At 44.7% G+C, this 12,664-nt stretch overlaps 1 protein-coding gene across 3 annotated transcripts in view; it reads left to right on the top strand.

Annotated features, from left to right (window-relative positions):
* LOC126183886 (galactosylgalactosylxylosylprotein 3-beta-glucuronosyltransferase P) overlaps nt 1-12,664 on the top strand; it is a 1,353,843-nt gene that overhangs the window by 344,832 nt on the left and 996,347 nt on the right. For 2 of the 3 annotated variants that reach the window (XM_049926195.1, XM_049926194.1), the window contains exon 1: nt 306-578. The exons of the other annotated variant lie outside the window; for it this stretch is intronic. The gene's annotated coding sequence lies outside the window, so the exon portion shown is untranslated. Of the gene's footprint in view, nt 1-305; nt 579-12,664 lie in introns of those variants that run through there. 3 annotated transcript variants of the gene reach the window in all.

The following is a 12,664-nucleotide window of genomic DNA, read 5'->3' as shown; positions in this document are numbered from 1 at the left end:
ACCTGAAGATAGACGACAACCCGATCCGTGTCTCTTCGCTGCATTTCTTCAGTTAAATTGACCCTCATATTGTACGACCGAAAATTTTGGCAGCTGCTGACGAAAAGGCAAACCGAATTCCTCCGACTTTGCGGACTTGCTAACATGGAACCGAGAGTGACAGAGGAAGTTGATGTGCGGCGTGTCCTGTGCTCGCGGTGACAGCACGGGAGCCGTGACAGCGAGTCACGCCGATGTTCGCGAGAGCGCGCTGGTGGGCTGCGGCGGGCCCATTGAGGAGCGCTGCCGCCAGTTGCCTGCTGGCGTCGGTCCGACTACATACGCTCGCCTGCGCGCTGCGCCAGTGGAAACATGCTCCGCAGTCACACGAGCGTCACTCGTGCCCACTCGTAGATTTGCGAGCGCCCGCACCCTCAAGCCTCCGCTACATTAGTACCTTCCAGTCAGCTACCTTGTGAATGAAAACTGTCGTCTGAATCGATCGTTCCTCGTTTATTTACCTATCAAATTTTGCTGTCTTTTCGCCTCAACGTTTCCCAGTGACAACAGCTGTCCTGCTGAAGCTGCCGCTACACACTGTAAGTAAGGTCTATGCAGTGTCGATTATAGCTTCATTATTTATGATAATAATACAACAAATACGGGTGGTTATCCTACATATCGTGTCAAATATCCCCATTTAGCCACCTGATCCAGTTGCTCAACGAAGGCCGTCTACCAAATGTATTTATTAGAGAGAGCGGCATTTTGATTCGCTCTTCGAAAATGATCGTGCGGAGAATGTACTGAATCGAAATGCATTAAACGGTGTAAATTAGTAAGAACGAATGCAAAAACTGAAAAGTGTTTACTTGCGTGTTGTTATGCTTGTAGTAAACAAACAATGAACTGTGCGATGCTAAGGGGGAATCTTGCACACTGTAGCCGAAATTTGATACAAACGTGGGACGTGTTATTAATCTACAATTGGATCTGTATACATCTTTGGCCCTGTGTCGACTGCCACGTGTACACAAACAAGGGCAAGGGCTGATGTTCCTTAATGGCACTACATCAGCATTGTATACTTTTATCCATTAGTTATATTAAATAAACAATTTTGAAATTATAGCCCGTACGACAATTTTGCTCGTTGCAAATGAGTTCTGACAGTTGCTAAGTACATACATTGAACAGCTACAACAAACAGTGTGCTAACAAGAACTTGATCCTGACCTAACAGCATTTTTTTCTGTTTTGTAATTGTTGCAAAAACCCTGTAAAGTATCTTCAGTGGAGAACCTTTATTACACTTTCGAGTAGAGCAGGAACACTTTCCGCAAATACTGATCAGGACATTGTTCTCCCTTCATTGTCGATTTTAATCTTATGAGAACAGTATCTGATAGTGATATTCTCCTCGCTCTCTCTCTCTCTCTCTCTCTCTCTCTCTCTCTCTCTCTCTCTCTCTCTCTCTCAACTGTATTGAAATAGATCCGAAACAAATTTTAAATGCTATTTATGTTCATTATTCGCTGTATGCATGTAATTCTTCCACTGAGCGGTGTTTTTGTCAGTAAGGAGCAGTTACCGTCATTATTTTGATGTAGTTGTTGAAATTGAGGTTGGCGTGTTTAACAAACGTGGCAGGCACGAACGCGAACACTGAAGTTGCATCAGTTATACCTAAGTTTCCAAAGCACTCGATCCACTGTTTTTGCAGAAAAACAGTGAGCTGTGTAAGAGTCCGCTGGCCGTCTCGAATGAAAGGCTTGCGTTTTATTGACTGTGATCCTGATAACGAGAGCGGATGGAACTGTGCAGCGCTTCGCTCTTCCGTCACACTACACCACTGATAAAGCACAATTTTGGCGCGAGCTGCCTCGGGAGTAACAGCGTGCCAGAAACGAATCGTTCAGATATCAAGCGGAAACGATTCCTCTGAATAAATTTAGTGGCATTAACTGAAATATCAGTTGTGGATACTAAGATTGAGTAAAGAGGTAGATATAGTATTTACTTGAGTTTTAAAAGTGTTTACTCACCAGTAATGCTATGATACTCTCGACTTGGTTCCGCTACGCTATGCAAATAGAATATTATGTGTAACCTATTGTTCCTTAAGCAATAAACAGTAATCACAATGAATTCTCTCTGCCTATGATGGAACTAGCTTCCAAGGTCTGCTAGTAAGGACTCGGTCATACTGTAATGAAACTAAAACAATTCAAGAGTAAATAAAACAGTTTCACTGAAAATCTGTTTGCCGCTGAAGAGTACAGTAATAATCTGCCTTGTTCTCGCAAATTAATGGGTTGGTTGCTGCGCTGTTATGTTTCAGACTGCGACAGTAAAATTGTTGTGGCTCAGTCTCCGCTTTGTCAACGAATCAAGCGTTTATTTCAACCCTCGAAATACTTTGTTTATACTGATAATGACAAACTAGTTCCGTCCTTTGGGCTCGAAACTACATTCTACTGTAAACTAAAAGATGACTGTATTTAGGACCTAGTAAATTACGGACATAATGCTTCAAAAGGATCATGCCTAGTAAAACACTTTGGTCTTCGAACCAACCTTTAGGGTTGATGACTGTCTTAGCTCACCTCTGGATAACATGCAGACTTCCACGTGTGGTTGCTTTTGTGAAGAGTGTAATGTGGTTTCTTGGGTAAATGGCAGAGAGATTCTACGAGACCAGTATGATTTAAAAGTAAGCATTTTCATAAGACTGAAAATATGGCATTTACCAAAGAACCACAACGCACGTAAACAGAAAATGTGCTCAGTCAATTCTTAAAAGTTATGGCAAGAATGGAGAAGATCAGTATATAAATAAAGAAGATGCTATAGATGACACACGTGGCTGGCATATTACTGGACTAAAAATGAATAATCCAATCACTCTGAACAAACACTGAAATCTTCAATATAAAAGTTGAGGACGGAGTCGAAACAGAATAGAAAATATGAAACAGTGCACGCACTCGTCTCGTTGTCTGCTGAAATACAGGGCAGAGCTCCATTGAAATTTACAGTTGCCTTCTTGTCCTAATGTGAAATACAGTCCGTGACTATGTACTGTGAGGTAATTCGTGCCTCATAAGCACCAGCATCTCGTACTTCTGGAGTAAATAGATTCTTTCACCGAATGCTCCTCAACACCAGCTAGTCGTTCCACACTCTTGCTCAACAGCGAGAATCTTACTATTAAAAACTAAGCGGCTTCACCAGTGTATTATGACTACATGTCTAAAATAAGACTTTTATCACTTAGGTCGTGTGGAAGGAGCATGATATGATGCGAGAGATGTAAACTCTGTCAGGTGATGAAGGTACAGATTAATCATACGGCTGACTCCGTGAACCGAGAATTCGGACTTCTGCTGCGTTACCAAAGGAAGATATATTGAACGACCATGCTTCATCCAAGGGCCTAGAAGACACCAGTGAGCGTAGGAGGAGATTCGTAATTTGACTTTGGCACTACAAAAAACAGTGTCCTGGTTAGATAAATCATGCTTTCTATTACGTCATCTTCATATTGTTGCTTCAGGTTACACAGTCTTCCATTAGGGCACATACTGGATGCATGCTGTTTGGCAGATACCAACATTCACTAAAATATGAGTCATATGGTAACCGAACGCTAACTCAGAGCTCCCAAACCAGGTTCTGGTCTGCAACAGTACTCGAGTTTGTGTGATGCCATCTGCACTACTGTTCGAAATTTAAGGATATTATGTGCCCATATAACGCTAAAACAAAATGTAATTTCATATTTCTATTTGGTATTCCCTTCTGTTCATATCAATAGCAGCTGTCAAACAGGAATCAGATATATATATTTTAAAAATCTAGATCTTGTAAGGCCGGGAGCATCCCGTAAACGAGGAACACCATTATTAATAATTAGAAAACCCAAATTTTCTCTCCGAATATGTGGTGATTTGCCCGCCCGGCAGCCGCTCTGCCTAACGCGCTGCTGCCCAGATGGGAAAGCGTGCCGGTCCGCGGCACGAATCCGCTTGGCGGATTAATGCCGAGGTCCGGTGTGCCGCCTAGCCTGTGTATGGTTTTTCAGGCGGTTTTCCACCTGCCTCGGTGAATGCGCGGTGGCTCCCCTTATTCCGCCTCAGTTACACTGTGTCGGCGATTGCTGCGCAAACCGTCTCCACGTATGCGTACTCCATAATTACTCTACCACGCAAACTTTGGGGTTACACTCGTCTGGTGTGAGACGTTCCCGGGGATTCCATTGTGGCACAATAACCCTGGGTTCGGTGTGGGGCGGCGATGGGGTGAGTGGACTGCTGTAGCGTGCTGTGGGGTTGTGAACTACTGAGGACTATGGAGGGGACGAAGCCTCTCCATAGTTTCTAGGTCCCCGGTTCAATACACAATACACGCACAATACACACAATGTGGTGATTTCAAATAAACCATCAAAAATCAGTGTCAAATAGATATTTATCTCACTCGTGGCCCAGAAGAACTATTGACGAAATTACAAGACAGTATTCATATTTCAAAAGAAGACAGGCTGCTGCTTACTTTCAATTACCACTGGTTGAGGCGTCACATAAATTTTTGGTACTTTAGTTATCCTTTTGAATAGTATGGCTACAAGTATTTGCCATTTGATGTAGCTAATGCTCTACCCATTTTACATAGATTTTTCGAACAGCTAACGCAGCAGATTCCTGCACGTACTAATTTCCCAGCGACATAATTGTCACAGAAACCTATTACCTAGAATGTTTACAAAATTTTCCTACTCCCTTTATAGTTTTACAAGGTTTAGCCGTACTTCCCAAATTAAGGGTACGTTTTTAAAGACCATGTAGATTTCAGAATATTTTCACTCTGCTGAAGAGTGTGCGCTGATATGAAACTCCCTGGCAGATTAAAACTGTGTGCCGGACCGAGACTCGAACTCGGGACCTCTGCCTTTCGCGGGCAAGTGCTCTACCAACTGAGCTACCCAAGCACAGCTGCTGTGAGGACGGGGCGTGAGTCGTGCTTTGGTATCTCAGTTGGTAGAGCACTTGCCCGCAGGCAAAGATCCCCTAGTTCGAGTCTCGGTTCGGCACACAGTTTTAATCGGCCATGGAGTTTCATTTCAGCGCACACTCCGCTGCAGAGTGAAAATGTCATTCTGGAAACATCCCCCAGGCTGTGGCTAAGCCATGTCTCCGCATATCCTTTTTTTCAGGAGTGCTAGTTCTGCAAGGTTCGCAGAAGAGCTTCTGTGAAGTTTGGAAGGTAGGAGACGAGGTACTGGCGGAATTAAAGCTGTGAGGGCGGGGCGTGAGTCGTGCTTGGATAGCTCAGTTGGTAGAGCACATGCCCGCGAAAGGCAAAGGTCCCGAGTTCGAGTCTCGGTCCGGCACACAGTTTTAATCTTACAGGAAGTTTCATCGTGCAGATTTTTGGGGATACATTAAATAAAAATGTGCTTTTATTGTGCGACAATGATGGACATGTTACCTTGACCAACGAAGTTAAAAGTTTCAAGTCAAGTTAGATAATATCAGTTACTATTGGAAGTTTATCCCCAGAGGCACATACGCCATGTATCCTTTGAACCGCGCTGTTCCAATTCTACCCCACAGGGCATTGACGCCAGTGAGCGCACATCAGCTTGCCCGAGGGTGGATGCAGCAAGTATAGTACTACTGCACGCCTTCTGTGCATGCGCGACACTATTGGGTACCCCGTCCCGAGGGCACTCGGCATGGGCATTACGATCGCCAAAGCTGCCCGACTGTCCCCATGTCAGCTGTTTACCTAATTCAGCCATCTTCTACCTGCATGTATCCAGCTACCCACGAGTGGGCACTTGAGTTGGAATAGCATGCTTTAAGCCATCTTTGTAAGAAGAGGTGGAATTTCGTTGGTCTTCATAGTACAAACATTTGTTAATCAAATTAAAGACTTTCATGAAGTCAGCTCTAGACGATATAGTGGGTCATCCGATCTGCACCCTCAGTGGGCACCTTGTAGTCTACAGCATCGAGCGCCACCCCACTCCCACAGAAGATGGTTCAAATGGCTCTGAGCACTATGGGACTTAACATCTGATGTCATCAGTCCCCTAGACTAAGAACTACTTAAACCTAAGGACATCACACACATCTGTGCCCGAGGCAGGATTCGAAACTGTGACCGTAGCAGCAGCGCGGTTCAGTAGTGAAGCTCCTAGAACTGCCCGGCCACAGTGGCCGGCACCACAGAAGAGTTTGCCGTAGGCTCCCTATGAGGTCTCACACGGAACATCCGCGTGTGACTCTGGCTCTCAAGTTTTCTGGACACGTTCGTTGCCATCTCCATTCATATCTGAGGTTAAGAAACAGCTTGACCTGCAGGATGCAGACAGAGTGATACAGTCTCAAAAGACACCAGCACATCTGAACTATAGCCTCTCCAACTTCAACCATCATATTATAAAACGGACCTCTATAAGATGTGTGCACCAAATTTGGAAGTGAAGAGATCTTCTGTACAGGTCTGAAAGCGATGTAGACGGCTCACCAGAATTTGTGGAGACGTATCTTCTGCAGGCATCACCTTCTTCACGTTCATTCCCACTTCAGAGAATGACGTGGGCGAACCATGTGACCAGCACTGCGGCTTAAATGTGAAACCACCACCCACTGCAATTCTCTTCCTGTCCTACATCAGCTCCTTTGGTATCTACTACTATAAGAATTCACAGCTTGTTATTGGTTATGGATTTTCTTGTGGTTGTCATTCAGGGGATTGACTGGTGACCTTTATATAAGTCCACGTCAAGTCCCCATATTTGAAATGTATACGAGTTTGGAATTTTCGTATTTCTCTCTCACAACGACCCAGCTCTACTTTGTAATCAAAGCTCTTAATAATTTGCCAGTGCTTTGACCTCATCTGCATAATGAAGAAAGAGGTAGTATTTTAGTACAGACACCACTCACATCAATGCTTTGATCGATTCCTAAACTAGCCTTCATTGAAAGTTTCCAGAACGTTCGTAAAAGCTGGCCGAAGAATATAGTAGCGAATTAAGGTTAATTTGAAGTCAAATAAAGATATTTTGTTTGTATCATATATTTGTTTTGTAATACGATTCGTAGAACTTTTTAGACACACATTTACAAGTAACTATCTGGCTTAGGATGTCCTGACAGTGGCGAAGCTACTGCCGCCGCACTTAGTTTCATATGCGATCCTAAGACTCTCCTTCTACATTGATAAAGCAGCATGGAGGTGGTATCATCTAAGGATCCCATTTATCACCATAATTACTGTGCACATTTCGACTACTACTCGTAGATGGGATCGTCTTATTGGGGTTGATACTACTACTGCTGGTGTCGGATAGTCTTTATGGGAGCCTGACGCCGGCCGCGGTGGACGTGCGGTTCTAGGCGCTGCAGTCCGGAACCGCGGGACTGCTACGGTCGCAGGTTCGAATCCTGCCTCGGGCATGGATGTGTGTGATGTCCTTAGGTTAGTTAGGTTTAGGTAGTTCTAAGTTCTAGGGGACTGATGACCTAAGATGTTAAGTCCCATAGTGCTCAGGGCCATTTGAACCATTTTTGGAGCCTGACGTTTTCCTGTAACGAGACCTTCTCTCACTCTGGCTTTGTTGACAGTTTTTCCTGTCATAGCTGCCCCTTGCAGTTTATTCATCATTATCATCTGGGACTATCCATTTGCTATCAATTCTTGGCAGTGTTGAATGTGCGCTTCCACAGATCGCCACAGTTTTAAGCTCCTGGAGATTTTACTTCTTCCTCGTTCTCATCTTTAATGATTCCATCGAAGGTATTAGGCTTCTGACGCCATCTTGTCACCGAGAATGACGATCGAGTATGACTACCATGAAACCGCTTAATCACTCTGTTTTGTCTGCTGCAGTTTATGAGATAATTTTTGTATTTCCTGATTCAGCCAGTGCCATAAAGGCATGTTTACGTTATTCCTCCTCTAAAGATGTGGTGGACGCTTCTCGTTTCCATATTACCGTGATCTTGGGATTAATTTTATAGTTTTTTCCTTGTTTCGCGCCTTTTTAGCTGTATCAACTGCGATTTTGAAAGACGGCCCTAAAGAGAAAATGGGCATTATTTTCATTATGCACCCTTTTGAATACTTACATCCTAGGTAGTGTTCCTCTCGTTCTCCGTTCAAAACGTCCGTATTTCCGTTTCTCTGCTCCGGTATTCGTCGCTTTTAAGGCAAGCGTTTCCCTTTCATTCTTTCTGCAGCACCAGGCCACGTCTTACTGTCGTACAATGGTCCACACGGTGGTTTTTCCGAACTCTACTCGTGTGGTAAAAATTAACTCTAAGAGTCGTGTCATTTAAATGGTGGAACAGGGTCTCCATCGAGTCTGAAATCCCATTTTTGTTTCGATGCTTCAGACATTCGCTGAATAGCTGCGAATTGGTTGAATAGTTCATGTTGCACCATATCATTTCCGAACCTATAGGGATGACATCCATATCAATAATCAATACAGCCGTCATTTTCGTACGAGCACTGTTTATACGTGTATTAAGTATGGCTTTATTTGGAACGTAGTTACTGATGTGCGTGAGACGTTATGGTGGCATTTCGGCTCTAGCCCCTGTGTGTTACTACTAGCAGAGTGATGGGCTACCTCTAATTCGAGCAGAGTTATCCTCCCGCTTTTCACTGTGATCACAGAATACTCTTTTAAGAAGTATCTTGCGTGGTTTAAGTAGGCACACGTTTCCCATAACATCGAGGAATTTTTCTGAAAATTAGATGAAAAAAATTTAGTACGAGATGTCCTGGCAGGAGGCACCGTAGAACAGAAAAGAGACTGTAGTGGTAGACGGCTAGAACTAAGGATCATGGTGGTGGTGGTTAGTGTTTAACGTCCCATCGACAACTAGGTCATTAGAGACGGAGCGCAAGCTCGGGTTAGGGAAGGATTGGGAAGGAAATCGGCCGTGCCCTTTCAAAGGAACCATCCCGGCATTTGCCTGAAACGGTTTAGGAAAATCACGGAAAACCTAAATCAGGATGGCCGGAGACGGGATTGAACCGTCGTCCTCCCGAATGCGAGTCCAGTGTGCTAACCACTAAGGAGCATGCCCGTTAATGAAGTAAAAGTCAACCGACCTGTACCACAGGTCTGATTGTCTAAAGTGCTAGCAAACTTAACAATACACTGGAGCTGCTCTTAGCTCAGAAAATCAAAAGATCGATTGCTAACTGCCTTGGAGAATAGAATGCGCTTTCTTGACATCCAACTTGATACAGAACGTGGTGATCAGTTCCACCAGTTTCTCATAGTCTTAAAAAGGAAATTATACGGATCAGCACACTTACGGAGATATGCTGTCAGTTTTCAGTTACCCTTTGTTCTGCAACTATTTAAGTATATTGCAGTGAGCTGTGATGCGTGAAGTATGGCGTAGTGATTAGTGTCGCCGGCCGGTGAACTGCTGGTCGCCAGTTCAAAGTCGACAACCAGCAATTTTTGTTATTTAGTATTTATCATTACTGGAAGGTTCATGAAATATTTTATATTTGCAATATTTGTGTATTCTAGAATATTCGGTGGTGGTATAATACCAGCACTGTGTAATATTAGATGTTTGTATTAATAACTGCACGCCCCGTCCAAGTCACGTCTGTTTTGGCTGTACCCAGGTGTCAGTAATAAACAAGCTTTAAGTGCTAAGTGCTGTACTTCACTGACGACATTGCTTTCTAATGCGGACTTCCTTGTGGTTTCGACGTGATATTGTTTGGTGGAGACACTGGGTACCTCAAAACATCTACAACATTGTAGCTCCAATTAGACAAGGTAAAAACCCGTCACCTACACGGTCAGAAACCAGAATACAAGCAGTACATCGTTCTCACGGTCATATATTCAGGCGACCAATGGATTCCAAGTCAGCAATAAGGCCTCCATCTGTGTTCTCCGGAGATGATCATCCGTACTCGACGAATTGGCTGAAAGGATTCGAAGAGTCGGCAAATACAACGGGTGTAATAACATGATGTGTTTCTGCTAATGTGCAACTTTATTTGGACAGCATTGCTTCGAGAACAACTAGGAGAGGCTAAATAGCAGGGATAAATTACAGAAAAGAAAGATTTGTCGACAGTCAGCAGCAGCTTTCCTTAGAGGAAGAAAAATTCAAGAATACGGCCCAGTGTCATGCGGAAGCAACACAGTCCTATTTATAGAATGCTTTGGCACTGTACCACATTGTGATTCGAAAAACCACAAACATTGACGAAATCTCACAATTGATGGAAGGCGTTGGAGAAGACATGTACCAAGCTCTTCTAGTAAATAATACCACAACAACCAGGAATACATCGAGTGGCGCTAGTGCATCGAGGAATGCAGCAGAAGAGAATCGGACGAAGGAAGTATCACAGAATCCCGAATTTGGTCCTCATGGCAGTTGTATGTAGCAAACCAACATGACTCTGTCTCTCGTACGACAGGTAGTCAGAGAAAAGATACAGCATTTTACGGCAGTCATAACTGTGAGACCAAGTAAGCAGGAGATAGCAGCCATGAATGTCGACCCGGTACGTCAGGAGGTAATTGAGAATGTTGAAAAAGTAGTTTACAGATCTTTAGCACCAATATCCGCCACAATCGAAACGCACATGGAACAACTAACTCGGACGACTCGAATATATGCCGCTGACATCTAACGACAACCCAGCATCCGAACAACGGTGGCACAACCAGCTCCTACGCCAAGTACAACGGCCCCTTGAAGAACAGACAACCGAACGAGGTGGCGCAGTGGTTAGCACACTGGACTCCCTTTCGTGAGGAAGACGGTTCAATCCCGCGTCCGGCCATCCTGATTTAGGTTTTCCGTGATTTCCCTAACGCTCGAGACAAATGCCCCGATAGTTCCTTTACAAGGGCACGACCTGCTTCCTTCCCTAATCCGATGAGACTGTTGACCTCGCTGTCTGGTCTCCTCCCCCAAACAACCCAACCCAACCCAAGAACAGACATTTGGAGGGCAGAGGACATAAAGGCAATTTGCTCACATTGTGAAGGGCCTGGACACATTGCACGCTACTGCAGAGAAAGAATGCGTGATTTGGGCAACTACACTACTGGCCGTTAAAATTGCTACACCAAGAAGAAATGCAGATGATAAACGGATATTCATTGGGCAAATATATTATACTAGAACTGACATGTGATTACATTTTCACGCAACTTGGATGAATAGATCCTGAGAAATCAGTACCCAGAACAACCACGTCTGGCCTTAATAACGGCCTTGATACGCCTGGGCATTGAGTCAAACAGAGCTTGGATGGCGTGTACAGGTACAGCTGCCCATGCAACTTCAACAGGATACCACAGTTCATCAAGAGTAGTGACTGGCGTATTGTGACGAGCCAGTTGCTTGGTCACCATTGATCAGACTTTTTCAATTGGTGAGGGATCTGGAGGATGTGCTGGTCAGGGCAGCAGTCGAACATTTTCTGTATCCAGAAAGGCCCGTACAGGACATGCAACATGCGGTCCTCAAATGTAGGGTCCTACTGAAATGTAGGGTTTCTCAGAGATCGAATGAAGGGTAAAGCCACGGGTCGTAACACATCTGAAATGTAACGTCCACTGTTCAAAGTGCCGTCCATGCGAACAAGAGGTGACCGAGACATGTAACCAATGGCACCCCATACCATCACGCCGGGTGGTACGCCAGTATGACGATGACGAATACACGCTTCCAATGTGCGTTAATCGCGATGTCGCCAAACACGGATGCGACCATCATGATGCTTTAAACAGAACCTGGATTCATCCGAAAAAATGACATTCTGCCATTCGTGCACCCAGGTTTGTCGTTGAGTAAGCCATAGCATCCGCTCCTGTCTGTGATGTAGCGTCAAGTGTAACCGCAGCCATGGTCTCCGAACTGATAGTCCATGCTGCTGCAAACGTCGTCGAACTGTTCGTGCAGATGGTTGTTGTCTTGCAAACGTCCCCATTTGTTGACTCAGGGATCGAGACGTGGCTGCACGATCCGTTACTGCCATGCGGATAAGATGCCTGTCATCTCGACTGCTAGTGATAAGAGGCCGTTGGTATCCAGCACGGCGTTCCGTATTACCCTCCTGAACCCACTGATTCCATATTCTGTTAACAGTCATTGGATCTCGACCAACGCGAGTAGAAATGTCGCGATACGATAAACCGCAATCGCGATAGGCTACAATCCTACCTTTATCAAAGTCGGAAACGTGATGGTACGCATTTCTCCTCCTTACACGAGGCATCACAACAACGTTTCACCAGGCAACACCGGTCAACTGCTGTTTGTGTATGAGAAATCGGTTGGAAACTTTCCTCATGTCAGCACGTTGTAGGTGTCGCCACCGGCGCCAACCTTGTGTGAATGCTCTGAAAAGCTAATCATTTGCATATCACAGCATCTCCTTCCCGCCTGTTAAATTTCGCGTCTGTAGAACGTCATCTTCGTGGTGTAGCAATCTTAATGGCCAGTAGTGTACTACGTCACCATTGAGTCAACCAACACAAAGGCCTATTGACGCCAGTCAACTAAAAATGGTTCAAATGGCTCTGAGCACTATGGGACCTAACAGCTATGGTCATGAGTCCCCAAGAACTTAGAACTACTTAAACCTAACTAACCTAAGGACGGGCGTG

Source organism: Schistocerca cancellata, chromosome 4 (assembly GCF_023864275.1).
Source record: "Schistocerca cancellata isolate TAMUIC-IGC-003103 chromosome 4, iqSchCanc2.1, whole genome shotgun sequence".
Classification (NCBI taxonomy): domain Eukaryota; kingdom Metazoa; phylum Arthropoda; class Insecta; order Orthoptera; family Acrididae; genus Schistocerca; species Schistocerca cancellata.
This window is presented reverse-complemented; position numbering and strand designations above follow the sequence as displayed.